Here is a 16,362-nt window from a genome sequence, read left to right on the forward strand (position 1 = left end):
AGAAGGAAAATTGATGGACTTGCAATTAGAAGGGAGTTCAAATAAGAACTCCCAAATTAGTTTCAATCTCAAATATTTTAGACATTGATACATTCTGAGAGCAATAGTTTATGGCAACATTATTTCTCAGAAATGGACCTTGAAAAGAAATTGTGTGCAACTGCATGAACGCTGAACAAACTTGAATTTAATTTCCCACATGTAAAAAACTTGCACTTTTATTGCTCCACACAAACCATGTTTCAAGATAATATGCTGTCTGGTAACCTACAGAGGAACTGACATTAAATCTAAGAATCTTGCCTGCCGATTTGCAACAGAAAACAGAGGTCAATAAGAGAGCGCCAACATATTTTGAAATAATATATTCCTTACAAAATGTGTAGGTTCCATCATATAAGTAACAATCGAAAAATAAATCTCAAAAAAACTGGCACTATTGTTAGACTCATTGTTTAACAAACACACATCCCGTTGTCAATTATGCAATGCTTACTTGCATATCTAACAAATATATCTTGGCGCAAATCTGCTACAGTCTTTGGTCAACCAGAATGACTTAACTTTTAAACTATGATCTTTTCTTATCAATGGACTCCTTCCTTCCTTAGGCAAACAAAACTTACCCATTTTATAAAGCCTTTCTTCTCAAAAATAGCAAACTTCTTCAGACTTGACACTGTAATTTTTGAGTTCTAATTTACTGAATGCTTCCCTGAGATCTGTTTTCATATTCTTCCACACATTTATCTTGCATAGAAGGTCGAATCAATTTATGTGCATATCGTGCAGTAACGGTATTCCCTGAGACCACATTTCTTTCAGACATTGTCAAGCAGTTTGTGTGTCTTTTCTCTGCTTCCACATTTGGCAAACATGTCTATATGCCATTTCAAAAGAACTTGTCAAATCATGAATGTGCATCTTTGATCTAAATTTATATCTTGCAAAAACCCATCTTCCATTGTTCTTTGATGGATATCCATACACTGTTTCAAAGCTCCCATTTTGGGTAAAGGGTAAGGAGCATGTTGGCGAAAACTATGGATCTGGTTTTACCCTGCCAATTTCATTGTTGAGAAAAGAGCCCAAAACAGAATCCATCACGCTGATAAAAGCCATTTTCAATATTTTTTTAAAACCCGCATTGCACAGCACACAAAAACTCTAAATCTCTAAAGAGTGGATAGTGAAAAGGCTGAGACTGACTGTTTAATGGCATCCTCAGCATCATCCTGAAGATGAGACGATCACAAACATGGCAATGGTCATCCAAGCAGGATGTGGATGGGCTTCAAATCCATCCTCATCTCCCGCAGTACCAATCATTGTATATGAGGATGAAATACTCATTTTCTGTGCAGGGGACTTATCAACCACCCCAACTCTGACACGCCCACACCAATTACTCTGCTGATACTAAGGAAAATGGCCCCTCCACCCATGGCTTCTCATTGTGCTACCATTAATTTAACATTGGAGAGACCAGGCTGAAGACAGGGAACGAAGGAACAGAAGACATTAAATATCGAAGGTGGCAGCAGTAAGCGGTGGAAGCCAAGCTGCTGAGTTTTTGGTGCCGCTAATAATTCCAGCAACCACTCAATAGTTGTGTGAGACAAACAAGGGGGATAAAATGAAAAGACATTTAACAAATCCGTTGGAAAATATCAACGGTTAAAATACATGAATCGTCTTGCACATGTCTAAGTGAGTGTCAACCGTGGATTTTACTTTTCAGGTTGTCCATTTCAAATTTGAAACCCCTTCGGCATAAATATAATTGCAACGTATTCTTGCTTTATCAAATCAAGAACTAGAAGAATGAACAAACAAACCAACTAAACTTATAAAAGTTTTTACTGTAATAAAGCCCATTGAAATACATCAAGAAAGGCATGTAGGCCATCACAAAGCACAGCACTGGAGAAGTCCTCTGAAAGAATCTCTCTCTCTCTCTCTCTCTCTCTCTCTCTCTGTATATATATATAGCTCAAAAAATGCATTCCTGTTGGGTCAGACAGAATATTTCTTCTGATTAAACAACTCTCTGAAGAATTTTACTTGAATGCTAATACTTATTTATTGTTCACCTCAATATATTATACCAATCCCAAAGTAAAGTCTATAAAATTTTGAATCTTCTATCTGCTTCATATTCTTACACACAAATGTAGGCATAATGTTGCATAATGTCCTACTTGAAAATACAGAATATAGTACCACTTGTAGCCAAAAAAACTGTGAGGACCAACAATAGCAAAGGAAAGACAAAAGAGCCAATGATAAAGAAGAAAACAAGGTATTTAACTTGTAAACCTGAAAACTAAACACCAAATGCCAAAGCAAATATAAAGCATTACAGTATGAAACAATATAATAGAGTAAACATCCTATGTTTCTGCTCAACTAGTTCAGCTAATTATCAAACATCTAAAGCTTATTACACAGATTTGAGGGTAACAGTTAAGAAACATTTTCTTGCAGGCTGTGATATTGTCATGATAAAAAGCCAGGTTCTAACCCTCTCATATCCCACTTGTAAATTGCGCATGATGATGCAGGGCAGCAACCACCAAGGTGAAAGTCAGAATAATCAATAAAGTTTAATAGAAGAATTGCCTCTGAGAAGTGGCATCCAACCCAAATGGCCATCAAGTTTGAACTTTGCTAGTGCCCTCTTGAAGTTCCCAACAAGATAATTCTTTAATTGGTTATGGAGCAGTCATTCCACTCACCTTAAAAATCCTTATGCCCTGTCTGATGTATATGCATGTTATTTTCTCAACCAATGGATAACAAAGTTCATTTTGGCATTCTAGTATTGGAATTGTTGTTTATCAAAAATAGATCAAACTCCAAATGGAGGACATTAAACAAGACTGAGATAATAGAGAAGTACTAAATTATAAGATTTAAGTTTCATGACCAGACTTTGACTCAACCTTGAAACATAAATCACTATCAATTGTAATATTTAATGTCCTCTTTCCAATTTACTGTAGACTTTTGCTCTAAAATCACAATTACACAAGACTGGGATTAGGATTTTCCATGTATAGGGTTTCCTTTAATTGTCTTGTTCATAATTTGAGTCCTATAATATTATTAGTATTCATTTAGATCATAATGTCTAGCTAGATCTAATTTAAATAGGAATAATAGAGATGATAAGGTAACAGGGCTTGGTGAGGTTTCTCAGAAATGTCTGACCTCCAGACCCAAGAGTGGATGCATTGTTCCCCCTTGGTCTCCTGTGGCTTTTGCCAAACACATGAGGTAGGCTTCCTAGTGAGGGGTCCTATTGTCAATCCCCTACCCATCTCTCCATCCTTTCATTGTCTCCCTTGACTGAAGGTTCCGCATAAATTTGATATGCCTTTAAAACATTTTTAATAAAAGAAAAAAAACTTCGTCCAACGACTGAAACGTCTAGGTTTTTCTAGCTTAACTAATAGCCTGTCTATTATATCTCTTAGGAAACTTAGAAAATTGACGAGTTTCACTCTAATTTCATTTATAAGGTTTGTTAGAAACCTCATAAAGTTGATACGTTGAGTTTCCAACTTATTTATGAGCGGATCTATCAATTTTCTCAGTTTCTTTTTAAGCGTATTTAGAAATCTTTTAAATTTAAGTTTATCCTCTCAAAAGTCTACCTTTCCTAAATGCCTCTTTGAACTCATAGGACTCCTTAATTACCACATAGAAGGGTGTGGTTAAGAAGCGACCTCATCTTCATTTCCCCTACTTGGAAATCCTCAGTTATCCCCTTATGGATTATGACAGTCCAGAAATGAAAACATATTTAGTGATTTCATACTCATTATCTGAATATGCTCGTTAAAAAAATCATATGTAACTATTTCATTCATTTGTACTACAATTATAAACAATGACATAGTTAACCTTGAAGCATATGATTGTATGAAATGTGAACTGTTATTACAAATTAACTTGCATGTCTAAGTTTCAGAATCAAACAGACACGAAACTCACAGTATTGAATCCAATAAGAAATTGCCCATACTAGATGGGTTTGAATGTATCTACGTATATGTATTAATATGAATTACTGGATATAAGACTGTGATGAAGTCAGTCTTTCTTTATCGATGTTTTTTCTCTCTTCCTCATTCCCTGATGTCAATCGTCAATATATACCTGGAAGAACCTCAACGGTTGCATCCTTTTGATCACAACAGATTCATGTCCTATCCCCATCATTACTTTTTATAACGAATACAAATCAGTTCTTTTACAATCACAAGTGCCTTTCAGTTTACTTGTGAAAGCGCTAAAAATTATAAAAACTATTGTTTAATCGTTCATCACTAATTATTCATTTAGTTAGATCTGTAGTAATGTAAACCATAGTTGATGGCTTGGCAAATTATAATAGATATATTTCCTCTATTCAGATTGTTGTCTTTAAAATCTCTTGCCATGTGCCTTCTCTCTCCGAATCCTAATTGATGTTCATAATATCAATTGTTATCAGAGACCTTAGGCAATACTAAATATTAACTACAAAGTTTATACCAGCTTTGCCAATCATACTATGGTTGCGGCAACAAACGAATTGATTCTTTCTTTTATCACTGTTGATTTCAATAATTGGTATTGATTTATGACTTATGTAGATTCGTTGTCCTAACTAAATATATTAACCGCTGCCATTAGGTTTTCAATCAGGGGCATGACATAACAAATAGATGGTGGCCTTCAACCATTGTTGAATGCAGACACTTGAATACTGGAGTATAAAATTCACGTGCAGAATTTGTTTTGACCATTACCATTTGCTAGAGATTGTCTAACAAATTAAGAATGCCTGCCAAAAAAATAATTGGAAGGAGATAGGATTCAAAGAGGCCTAAACTATCGAAAACGGTAGAGGAAAATCTGGCAAATGAAGGAAAATAAAAAATGAAAAGAAAGAGATGTACCAAACAAAACATAATTCAATCTAGTGTATATAAACTCCAAGTATTTAATTTAGCTCCAGCTAATCAGGGAAACTGAGTGCGAGAAGAGCAGCTTCTAGTGTCACGAGACTTGTGATAGTCAGCAAAGTGTTGATTCTTATCTGGTGCATGCTTCCGATGAACTAAATGGAAGAGCCCAACTCTACAATTGAATCATCCATAGCCTTGCTTCTACTGTGTGGGTCCTTATTAATATGGACATTATTTATCCAGTTGAATGAGATAGGGAGATTGTATAATTCATTGCAATTGTGCCTGTAAAATGAATTAGATCTAGCTGGAAGAAAATACAAAACTTGCAGGAAAACTACAGAAGAAATACAGAGCTTCCAAGAATGAAATTGTATTAATTATTGTTTATAATACATGAAATCACAATGACTAAATAATCAGAAAATGAGATTATGGAGGTGACAAGGAAAAGATTGCTATCTACAAATTGAAGTTCTTTTAGTTATGCATGAATTAACACTAAAACCCCCTTAAGCCTTGATGATTTTCTGGGATCGTTGCAGATGTAATAAGCACTGTCATGTTGGTATGTATTTTCCAAATGGCAGCATTCTCTTATTTATATTGAGAATAAGCCATGAAGAGACATGTCCCTTGACATGTCTATTCGTTAATTAGATAATTAATAATAATTTTATATATATATATATATATATATATATCATTATTATATAAATTTCTCTCATATAACAATAGATATCTCATATATAATTATGTATAGGTTCATCTGACAGAAGCTACCAAACATTAACAAGCCTAACTAAGGAGATAGAAAAGAGGAAAAAGGGAAAACCCAGTGGTGCTCCTTTCACTCTTCTGGGCTCCGATATAATGTAGAATTTTCCGTAGCTGTACTTGCAAAATGAATTAGATCTATCTGAAAAGAAGAAACAAAACTTGCAGAAAAATTACGGAAGAAATAAAAAGCTTCCAAGAATGAAATTCTACTAAACATTGTTTATAATACATGAAATTACACTGAATAAATAACCTCAGAAGCTGAGATTATGGAGGTGACGAAGGAAAAGATTGCTATCTATGAACTGAAGTTCCTTTTAGTTACAAGGCAGAGAAAGAAGTCCTCTTCAGTTAACTTAGAATAAAATAGCATTAACCTACAATAGTCATGACAAAATCTTTGCTTTAGAACCACAATTTATGTTGTGAACAGAATGCATGAATTAATGCTAACAAAGCTGCAAGAAAATCCTTCAATTGAATGAAAGTAGGCTTGGAATACATGCAACAAAATTCTAGCGTCACAAATTGTCTGGGTACAAAGGCATCTTGATTTTGCCATGAGGTATAGTTGATTCAAAAGCAAGCAGTAAATTGAACACATGCAACTACTCGACAGACATTTAAACTAATGTCGCCACATTCTTCTCTGGTAAGTCAAGATCGACTCCTGTTAACTTCTGCATTATTAAACTAACCTAGGGCACAAATTTCTATAACCATGCTACTAGGGATAGATGATCAATATACGGCCTTTGTTCAAGCTAAATGTTACTCCTGAGTACTATTATGAGAGTTTAGAATTCAATGACTGCTCTAGTTGAGAATGACGAGCGGATCCTTATATGAATCAAAAGCCAAATATGAGTTTTAAGTTCCAAACGTTCCACGGGGTTGCATCCCTCCTCAAAAAACCCGCCTCCACTGCATTTGGATATTTCAGAGACATGGGGACTTCAGAAACTTGTCCCCACAACACCACTACCTCTGCCATCTTTGTTGTGGATGATGTTGGGTTGCTTTATATAGGGTAAATGTCATTGCATTCTGATAGCAACCTTTTAAAAAACTCATTATCGTTTAATGGAATACTAATAAAGATGTTACATCACAGATTTTATCTTAAAGATTTTAATTCTCATCAATTATTATTATCAGTACAGCCCCTCAACCACTACTACCATCCCCAAATTTAAGCCCCTCGCTCCCTTGTCCCCAAACGTGTTTCCCTCTCCACATGTGCCCTATCAGAGAACTGGAGCTTTCATAATTTTAGCAGTATGATGTTTTTTTTTGTAGTCTTATATTTTCAGCTCTCGAGCAGTTTGTTACATGGATAAAAAAATTCTGAGGAACATAATTTAGGGGACATTGGGAAAGATAAAATAAAACCCTTCAGAAGTTTGAGGTTTCATGCTCCATTCGAATGTATCTAAAAAGTTAGGAATAACTGATATTAGGGTTCAAGATTCAGCCCTTCATATAAATCTTATTTTCCCATCCATCGAACTTAATAATTCAGATCCTCTAGACCTGCTTGGATATGAACCTCTGACTATCGTCATTGGGCAATGAAGAGCCTTGAAAGCCTTTGCATAGTATATTTTACTCCCATCACTGGAATAAGAACATGACCAGAATGCTCAAAATGTTTGTTCTTTTAATGTCAGACAGATTATTTCTTCTGATTAATTTTTTTTCCTGAAAGATTTTACTTGAATGCTAATACTTGTTTATTATTCTGCTTGTAGAGTTGAGAATTGCATACCTCCATTTACAATTTATACTATAATTTTGTAACCATTTTTGTGCCCATTCTACTAATATTTGTGTAGGTATATTTTAAACCTTGGATCAGCCCTTTCCCTCTTAGGAGACTCAATAGTCCTTGTCAGAAACAATCTTTCGGTATCACCTTTGCATGAATAACATGTTACTTTTACTATCTGACATTTTGAGCATGATTTGTTTGGACACTAACGCACCGTGTGGATGTTCACGCACCATGCATTCTTCCTGTGATATCTTAATATTCAGATTTTTGTCTTATGCACACTTCAACTTGTCACTGCTTTTGTCGGTGAAAATGGCCTAGAATCTTCTAGAATGTCCCAAAAGCCTCTTTTTCCCCTTTGAATCCATCATCTTGCTTCATTCAAGATCTCTAGCTTCTCCATGGTTCTCTCTTGTTCGAAGTATTTGCATTCTCTTGCTATATCAGTTTGCTACAATGATCTCTAATTTACTACAAAACTATTTGTATCTCTCTTGGCTTACCCAAGCCTACTAGTAATATCTCTCCATTTCTTTTGTGTCATTGAGCATCTTGGGTCTATCACATCCCTTATCCATTATTCATTATTGTATCATATTTTATAGGAGTTTTCCTCCATCAAGTAGAGTTTGTTCTATTACATTATATCCTTATTTTGTCTCTTGATCTATTTATCTCATTGTTCTAGTGGTGGAAATACCAAAACAAGGACTTGACCAAGGCAAGTCTCCAGACAGCCCAAAAAAAATCCTCTTGTGGGTGTGCAGATTTATTAGAAGCATTCGACCTCATGAGGGCTTGTTTATATTGTCTATTTCATTTTAATTTATCTTTGTTATATACTATATGTTGCTATACTTCTAATTTTGAGATTAGAAGGCTATCTAAAGGACATGCCCTTATATTTGCCAAATTCTGAGCCTTTTATGTCATGGTTTATACAAGACTACCATTTGTTGCACAGACATCTACATACTGCACTAATGTCTTTGATTGAGACTCTCAGGCTCGGGCCAAAGACTCTTTATCATCTGGTCTTCCCACTTCTCTAACCAAAAATATTATTTTTCTTTATCTATACTAAGATATTTTCACCAGTTTATCTAGCCAGAGATAATGTATGCTGTGAACCTAATTCTAAAGGAAACTAAGTCCTCCTTTTGCAAGATCATATTTTCTCAACTCCAGTATTCAATCTATGCCATACGGACTCCAATGTCAAAGTCCATAAACTTTTGTATCTTGGAACAAACTTGCAATGATGCTGCTAACTTGGCAAAGAAACATAATATGCTTCACAATCTTCCACAAATGTAATGTTGCATAACATCATACCTAAAAAACAGAATATAGCACCATTCATAGCAACAAGGCTGTGAGGCTAAACAATTGCAAAGGAAAGACAAAAGAACTAGTGATAAAAAAGGGAAAAAGGTATCTCACTTGTAAAGCTGAAAAGGAAATACCAAATGCCAAAGCTGATTTATAGAAGCATTAAGAAATGAAATAATATAATAGAAGAGTAAACACTTTGCATTGTACCTCAATCAAAAATATAATTGTTCAAATTCATAAATTGATGTAGATACAGTTGGATTCAATTGTATGTTACTTTTCACATCAACTTTTCAGATAACTCTATATGATCCATCATCAGAATAAACACTGTAAAAAATCATGATGGGTCACTTCATCATTCTAATGATAAATCATGGAAAGTAATCCAAAACATTAATGTAAAACTAACACATAATTGAACTAAAAGCTATCTACCTCAGCTCAACCAGTTCAGCTAACCATCTAAAGCTTATTAGACAGCTTTTATGGTAATTGTTAAAAGGAATTTATTCTGGAAGGATAGGATCTTGTGTTGAGACAGAGAAATTGCCATGATAAAAAGTCATATTCACATCTCATGCAAGCTCCCCATGTAAATTGGGTATGATGATGCATGGCAGCAGCCAACAGGGTGAAAGCCAGAAAAAAGTTTTAACAAATCAGATACCCATCAGAAGAGGCATCAAACCCAAATGTCTATCAGAAGTTTGATGGTGTGCTTAACTCAGGTAGTTGGTCAGCAAATAAATAGTGGTTCTGTTTTCACTGATCAAATAAACAATTGATCCATTGTGTGTAAATATCCACAGAGAAAACTCTCGAATGCTCCAAATCTTTCCTGCAACATGAAGAGCTATGATCTTTTTGAAATCAATAAGCAAATGAACCATATTAAACAACAGAATTTAAGCAGGCAAGTAGAGACCATTAAGATATCTCTAAGATCTTTACAACATTATTTATATTGAAAGTTGTGGATGCCTGGAAAGCATAATAAAGCCAGCCTGAGATGTTAACACCATAAACTTTAGAATTATTCAAATGCCTTCCACAACTCTACATCCTCACAACAATTCTGCTTTCCTCTGCTTGAATGCCTTGATATGCGATCCCATTATCATTCCCCCTAACATATATATGAAACAAGAAGAAATACCTTATTTCACAAGAATTTTCTTGCCTGTAACATAACAAAATACAGATGTTGCCAAGCCTATGTGATCAGTAGGGAATGATTATTGTCTTGCACTCAAGTTGAATTATCAGCATCTTCAAGGGATTAATTATTCTAAGCTCCCCAATATTGAATTATGTCCTCGTCAAATGAATCATCAAATGAAAAGTCCAGGTCACTACCAACAATTCCAAAATTAAAAGGACTACCAAGATAATCCACTGTAAGGCAATCAGTAGAAGGCTCAAAATGGTTGCCAGCAAATTTTGCATTGTCAACATTGAATCCATCCCTCTGCCAATCAGATATTGCTCCACAGAGTTCATTTGAACTGCTGTTCACTGCCAAAGGTGGTCCAAATACTGCACTCGTATCACCATGAATTTCAATACTTCCAGGATCTGCTTGATTCACCCTGGTTTGTGGTTGCAGCTGCTGTTTAGTACTTAAACTTCCATTTAGTTCATCGAATCTATCTACAATGAGTTGATCAGTTGGCATATCAGTATTGTTGAAATTGCTTAATACACTATGGGGTTCATCTTGCTCGTACATGTGCTGAGAAACTGTTTGCACTTGAGAAAAGGCAGAAGTGTATTGAGAACCATCTTCATTACCTCCCATGGTTGCTCTAAATATGCCTTCCCTGCTGCCATCTTGTGGATGCAAATGATCCAAGATCCCTGTATATAATGTTACCTCATTTATCCCAGCATTCTCGTTTATAGGTACTAGTGCTTGAGATCTATAAGGGCAATCATTCGCGTGTGAATTCCGCTGATTAATATCAGAAAAGCCATTGCTCTGATCCTGATGTGGGCATCCCTCATTAGAACACACAAAAGTTCGCTGTTCTTTGATTGTGCGTTTTCCACGACCCCTCTTTTTCTTAGAAGCTGATGTTGTGTCTCCATTCTGAACAACCACAGATGCATTGCCTGTATCCTTCTTATCTAAAGTCTCTCTTTCACAAGGATTAACATCTTCTTCCCTGTTTTGAGTATCATCTTTCGCAGAATCTGAACTTTGGAAATCATCACAACTTTCGACATCATATTCACTTGCACTACTTGTTATACACCCTCTTGTGTTACTCCCTGCCTGGATGCTGGAGTTGTTAGATGCACCATTGTCCTTATCAGCTGACCATGTCTGAGTTTCTTCTTGATTTAATACTCCCAACCAAGTTGCACTTTCTTTGGCAGTCATCTTATCCTGCAAGCACTTTGACTGTCTAACTAGCTTCCTAATCTTTGCTATATTAGGAGACATATGTTTAATCACTGCAGTGAGAACACCAACTTTCCATACCTTTTTTAAATCATGAGGCTTTTTGTAAGGGGGAAAACCTTGACCCTTCTGTAAACCTAGTTGAGGCCACCAATCTTCATCCCCTGAAGGCCACCAAGGAGGTGGTATACCCTTCTCCAAAGGAAATCTTCGCTGTGGAGGATCACAGTGTTGCATTAGAGAAGACAACAGGGAACCCAAAGTAGTGTCTTGAAGATCCTGAAGTGAATGACCACTTGAAGAAACATTTGCATTGTTCTTTTGTGTATCCCTAGAATTGTTCTCAGCTTGATACTTTGCAATTGCTGCTGGGCCATTCTTATCAAACTTCACTTTTTCTTTCCACCATGCTCTCATGTTATCTGATGCACCACTTACAGGTTTCCCTTTCTCAGGAATTATACCATACACAAAGCCTTGTGCTTGGCAAACTTCCATCATTTTAAACATGTATTTCAAAATACCATCTTGGGCCCGGGCCATCTTTTTTCTCCTAGCCTGCTCTGATGATTGTTTGTGTTTTGTCTTGCCATTATTTTGCTCACTTGCAATTCTCTGCCGCTCTTTAAGTCGTCTGTGCTTAACACGGTCTTTCCACATACGTTTCTCCAATTCATAAAAATCTATTTCCTCTTCACTAACTTCATCTTCGGCCATTCCCTCTCCTATATCGCCAACTTCAACATCCGAATTCTCTGCAGCTCCAGTTTCAGAACCCATTTTTTTTATCCCGTACGTTCCACTTCTAAGTTCTAAATGATTCCCTCTACTAAAACAGGGAAAACAACCAAGAAACAGAGAACTTTAAGTTAGAAGGCTTTGTGATGGTAAGGCTTGGAGCTAAGCCACACGCTTATTAGAATCCCCGGATTCAAAACTCTTAGCCACTGATTGTAGTGATTGCCAGAGAGTACACAATGCTGAGGACCTGGGGATGACCTGAGGATTGCACCTAATAAGAGGACAAATCCCCTAGCCCTGCCAAATGTAAAAACCTGATAGTCTCAGCTCAATGCACTCGAAAATAGAGATTAAAGCGAACTCGGTACCAGCAAAAACATCTACGAAGTCACCCAAGCATCCGGAAAAAGATATTTAAAAACTTTAAAACCATCTTGACTAGAAACCCCTTTGTCAATTAGGGATCGGATTCGGAGATATGATACCCAAGAATGCATCAGTAAACATCACAAATCTCAAAAATTTGAAGGGCCCAAAAGTCGAAGTACTCAAATATAGAACCAAATAAACCCAAAAGATCAATGAACTGAGTGACCTACATATTATATTTCTCCAAACATCTGAAAAAGCAACATACTTCAAAATTGGAGTCAACTATAATGAAAGGATATGGATAATCTCAATACGTCCAAACGTTTTGCAGAGCTTGACATGCAAGAAGAACATACCCTTAAAATGATTCTCTGCATAGCTCCTGCGGCTGCTCGAATCATTTAATCAGAAGTATTTTTGCCCATCACTAAACTGTTATTTGATGGAATCTGCATGACCAATTCTACCGAAAATGAAATCCACCCTGCGGCCGCCATTAACAATCCAAAGGAAAGCAATTTTACAGCCCCACAAAACAGATTCTGGCCTTTTATACTTTCGTGAAATAACTGGGTATTCAAAGAGTTCAATCTTGAATTAAGTTGCCATTGCTTGGTCATCTCTTTTTGCGCACTAGGTAGGCTACTTTTAACGCCATTCCGATTTCCTTTCCTGGCTTTAATCGGGAAAAGCATGTAAAAAAACAGTTAAAACTAAATAAATGGAGGGATTACGTCAGTGCTTTCGTATGTAAAGATAAGGAAAGCAAACGAGGTTTGCCTACTCGTAAGTTATAGAGGTGAGAGGGCTCATCTTTTTCTATTTTCAATTAATAATTTTATATACTAATATATTTATCTTAGGAAATATTATGCTGACTTGGGGAGATATCATTGTTTGAAAAAGAAATGTAATAGAAATAAGCTGATATGTGATACAATAGTATTTGTTTTTATATTCTAATAAGCATATTTATTGTAATTCTTAATTAATATATTTATATTTTAAAAAGATAATAAAGAATTTTTATAGTAATAAGATCTAATGAATAAATTCATAAGTAGTGGTTATGTCATTCAAAAAGTTAATATTTCATATATATGAATTAAGTTCTAAAAAACTTGAGAATCTATTCATTTATTAATAAACTATGACATGTAAATAAATTCATTGTGAATGAATGTATTTAATTAAGTTTAAGTTATTTCTAAATAAATTGAAATAAAGTCAATATATACTTATTAGAACTATGAAAATAATATTTTAAAATATAATGAAAGAGGGTTTGTACGGCTTTCTTCTGAAGTTTTTGGTTTCCTCTATTGTCATTCTGCATTTACTTCGAGATATTGTTTAGGTTATAATGGCCTCAGTCTTCTCCAATCCATCAGTTGCTATTGGTGTCGTAGCTATTGTTGTTGGTGTGAATGGCTCCTCAGAGCAAACGTCTACACAAGTTCATCCCCAAGGTGTTTCACGAGGTAATTCATCCCCTGATGTTGTTCTTAATGTGAAAGATTTTGACACTACTTGTGCATGGCTTGAGCAACAGACCTTGATAGGCTATTTTGTTGGTTGTACTCCTTCTCTAAGCATGCTTCGAGAGTGGATTTCCAAAGTTTGGACCCCCTAAGGTGTTCATCTTGAGGGGGTTTAGAATCTCACCAAGGGCTTTTTCTTGTTATGCTTTGGTAACCCTGGTCACGTTGAACATGTGTTCACCCATGGTCCTTAGTTTGTTAGGTCTTCTCATTTAGTTTTTCAACATTAGTCACGAGACATTACTATCTATGATGACCACAAGCTTAAGGTCCTAGTTTGGGTTGAGTTTCTTAGTCTCCCAATACTGTGCTAGTCATTTTTGCAAGCTACTATGCAAATTTTTGGCAATGTGATTTGCCTTGAACCTAACAAGTTTTTCAATGCTCTACTTCGGCGTAGGATTTGTGTAGAGGTCAACCTCTCTTGAGACCTTAATGAAACTATGGATATTCAGATTGGTAATACCACCTTCACCTAGAAGGTGCCTTACCTCAATCTTTCAAATGCTTGTTACCATTGCCAATTTGATGAGCATAAGATTAGGGATTGTCCCTTGCTTGAGCACAACAAGCAACCAACCAAAGAGGCTAAGCCTATTGAGGTTGTGAAAAAAGATGAATGGACTATGGCTATCAAGAAGGGTAAAAGAAACATTGCTTCTAAAGCAAGTCCTTCCCAGGATAATGGTCGAGCAGCCTCTAGCATAGCACCACCAGTTTCTCCAATTCATTTGCTTATGTTATCACCTATTTCAAATCTTGAGTCTTAGGGGATGGTGGGTTCTATTGATTCAGAACCTCACGCCACCTGGGTCCGTGCACCACAAGCAACTTCCATGATTTTTGCATAGACCCTTCGTCGTTCTTGTAGCCTAGATGGCTGAAGTGATCATTCAGATGGTAGGGAGTAAAGGAGGATCATCTCCATCACAAACCCCTCTCTTAAATCTTCCAACACATTTTTTCATAATATTTTATCCTCTCTTGGGGATAAGGATGGCACACAAGCTTTCATATGATGAATTTTCTATCATGGAATGTGCGGGGGCTAACTGACCTCCCTTGAAAATACTTTGTTCATGATACCAACCATACACTTGGTAACCTAGATTTCATTTGCCTTCAAGAGGTCAAAATTGTTGGGTTTCTTCTCAACTCAGCCTATCATGTGATTTGGCTAGATAGTGGCATATTTTCTTCCCAGCATGAGGTCGGTTGAGGTGGTGTTGTTACTCTTCTCTCACCTCATTTAATTTCCTCAGTCATTTTGCATGGTTTTGATCCCATGCAAAGAATGGTTTAGATTTTGCTATCTTTTTAGAATCATTCTTTTGGTATTGCTAATGTTTATGCTCTTAATGATGTGGTTGATTGTTTACACCTATGGTATTGGATGGTGGATCATTTCCCTCTTGTCACCTAGGTTTTATGCGAGGATTTCAACATGGTTGAGTTGGCTACTAATAAAGAAGGTCTTTTGCCTTTTTGGTGGTCAGCTGGTGAGAGAGAAACGTGGTTTTACATGCACAATAAATTGTGCCTTTTTTATTCCAATACTAACTGTTGTTGTCTTAGTGGGGTTTGGCATACATGGTGCAAATTTTGAGATGGATCTGACAAGGTTTTAAAAGGCTTGATTGTGTCATGATCACAACTCAATCTTTCTTTTCATTCTTTGAAGATAGGGAATGCCTTGTCACTCTGCTGTCAAATGTGATTCTCTCTAACCATTTTCCCATTTTATTTTCCATCATTTGGCAAACAACTCACCCTCATACTTGTAAGACATAATATTTTCTGAACACATCTTTATTGGCTCATGCCCCCACCTCTGCTCATATCTTTTGTATCTAAAATGTTGAACCTCGGCCCCACATGCATGTTGGGTGGATTTAATGGTGGAATGACACCATCTCTCACACTATGAGGTTCCTTCGCATTTATAGTAGATAGTTAGCCAAGTACCACCAGAGATATTATGAGGCTACCACTAAAGATCTTTGTGTTACCTTTTAATCCCTTGCCATGAATCCTTTCGATACGGATCTGCACCAAAAGCAAGTTGTAGATAGCTATGCTACTCATAGAGCTTAAATCAAGGCTTGTCTCCATTGGTTAGAAGTTGGTGATTAGGATTCAAAGGATTTTTTTCATGCTCCCTGAGCTCACCATTCATCAGTGAGCATTAAGAGAATCAAGGAAGGTCAACATACTCTATATGAGATTCTAGATGTTATCCAAGCTTTTGTGCACTACAAGAAGGTTTTCACTACGCAAGGTAATTATGTTGTGTGTGAGCAAGCCTTGTAGACCTGCATTTTAGTTATCCTGAAAAAGCTTGTGTCTAAGCAACATGATTTTTGTGATCAAATGCTTATGCTTTTTGATCTTAAAGAGGTCGTCTTCTCTATGGTGAATGATAAAGCTCCTAGGTGTGATGGCTTTCCCTACGGA

The 16,362-nt window shown here is 36.1% G+C and overlaps 1 pseudogene across 1 annotated transcript; it reads right to left on the reverse strand.

The window, feature by feature from the left end:
- Positions 1-9,754: 9,754 nt before the first annotated feature.
- Positions 9,755-12,985, reverse strand: LOC149564047 (ETHYLENE INSENSITIVE 3-like 1 protein pseudogene; annotated as a pseudogene). The gene is made up of 2 exons (XR_016364148.1): positions 12,724-12,985; positions 9,755-12,292 (listed from the first exon to the last, which is right to left on the reverse strand). The product of XR_016364148.1 is annotated as an ETHYLENE INSENSITIVE 3-like 1 protein pseudogene (transcript).
- Between the last annotated feature and the right edge of the window lie 3,377 nt (positions 12,986-16,362).

This window comes from Cupressus sempervirens, chromosome 4 (genome assembly GCF_028749045.1).
Source record: "Cupressus sempervirens isolate cs-2001-9-10 chromosome 4, ASM2874904v1, whole genome shotgun sequence".
Classification (NCBI taxonomy): domain Eukaryota; kingdom Viridiplantae; phylum Streptophyta; class Pinopsida; order Cupressales; family Cupressaceae; genus Cupressus; species Cupressus sempervirens.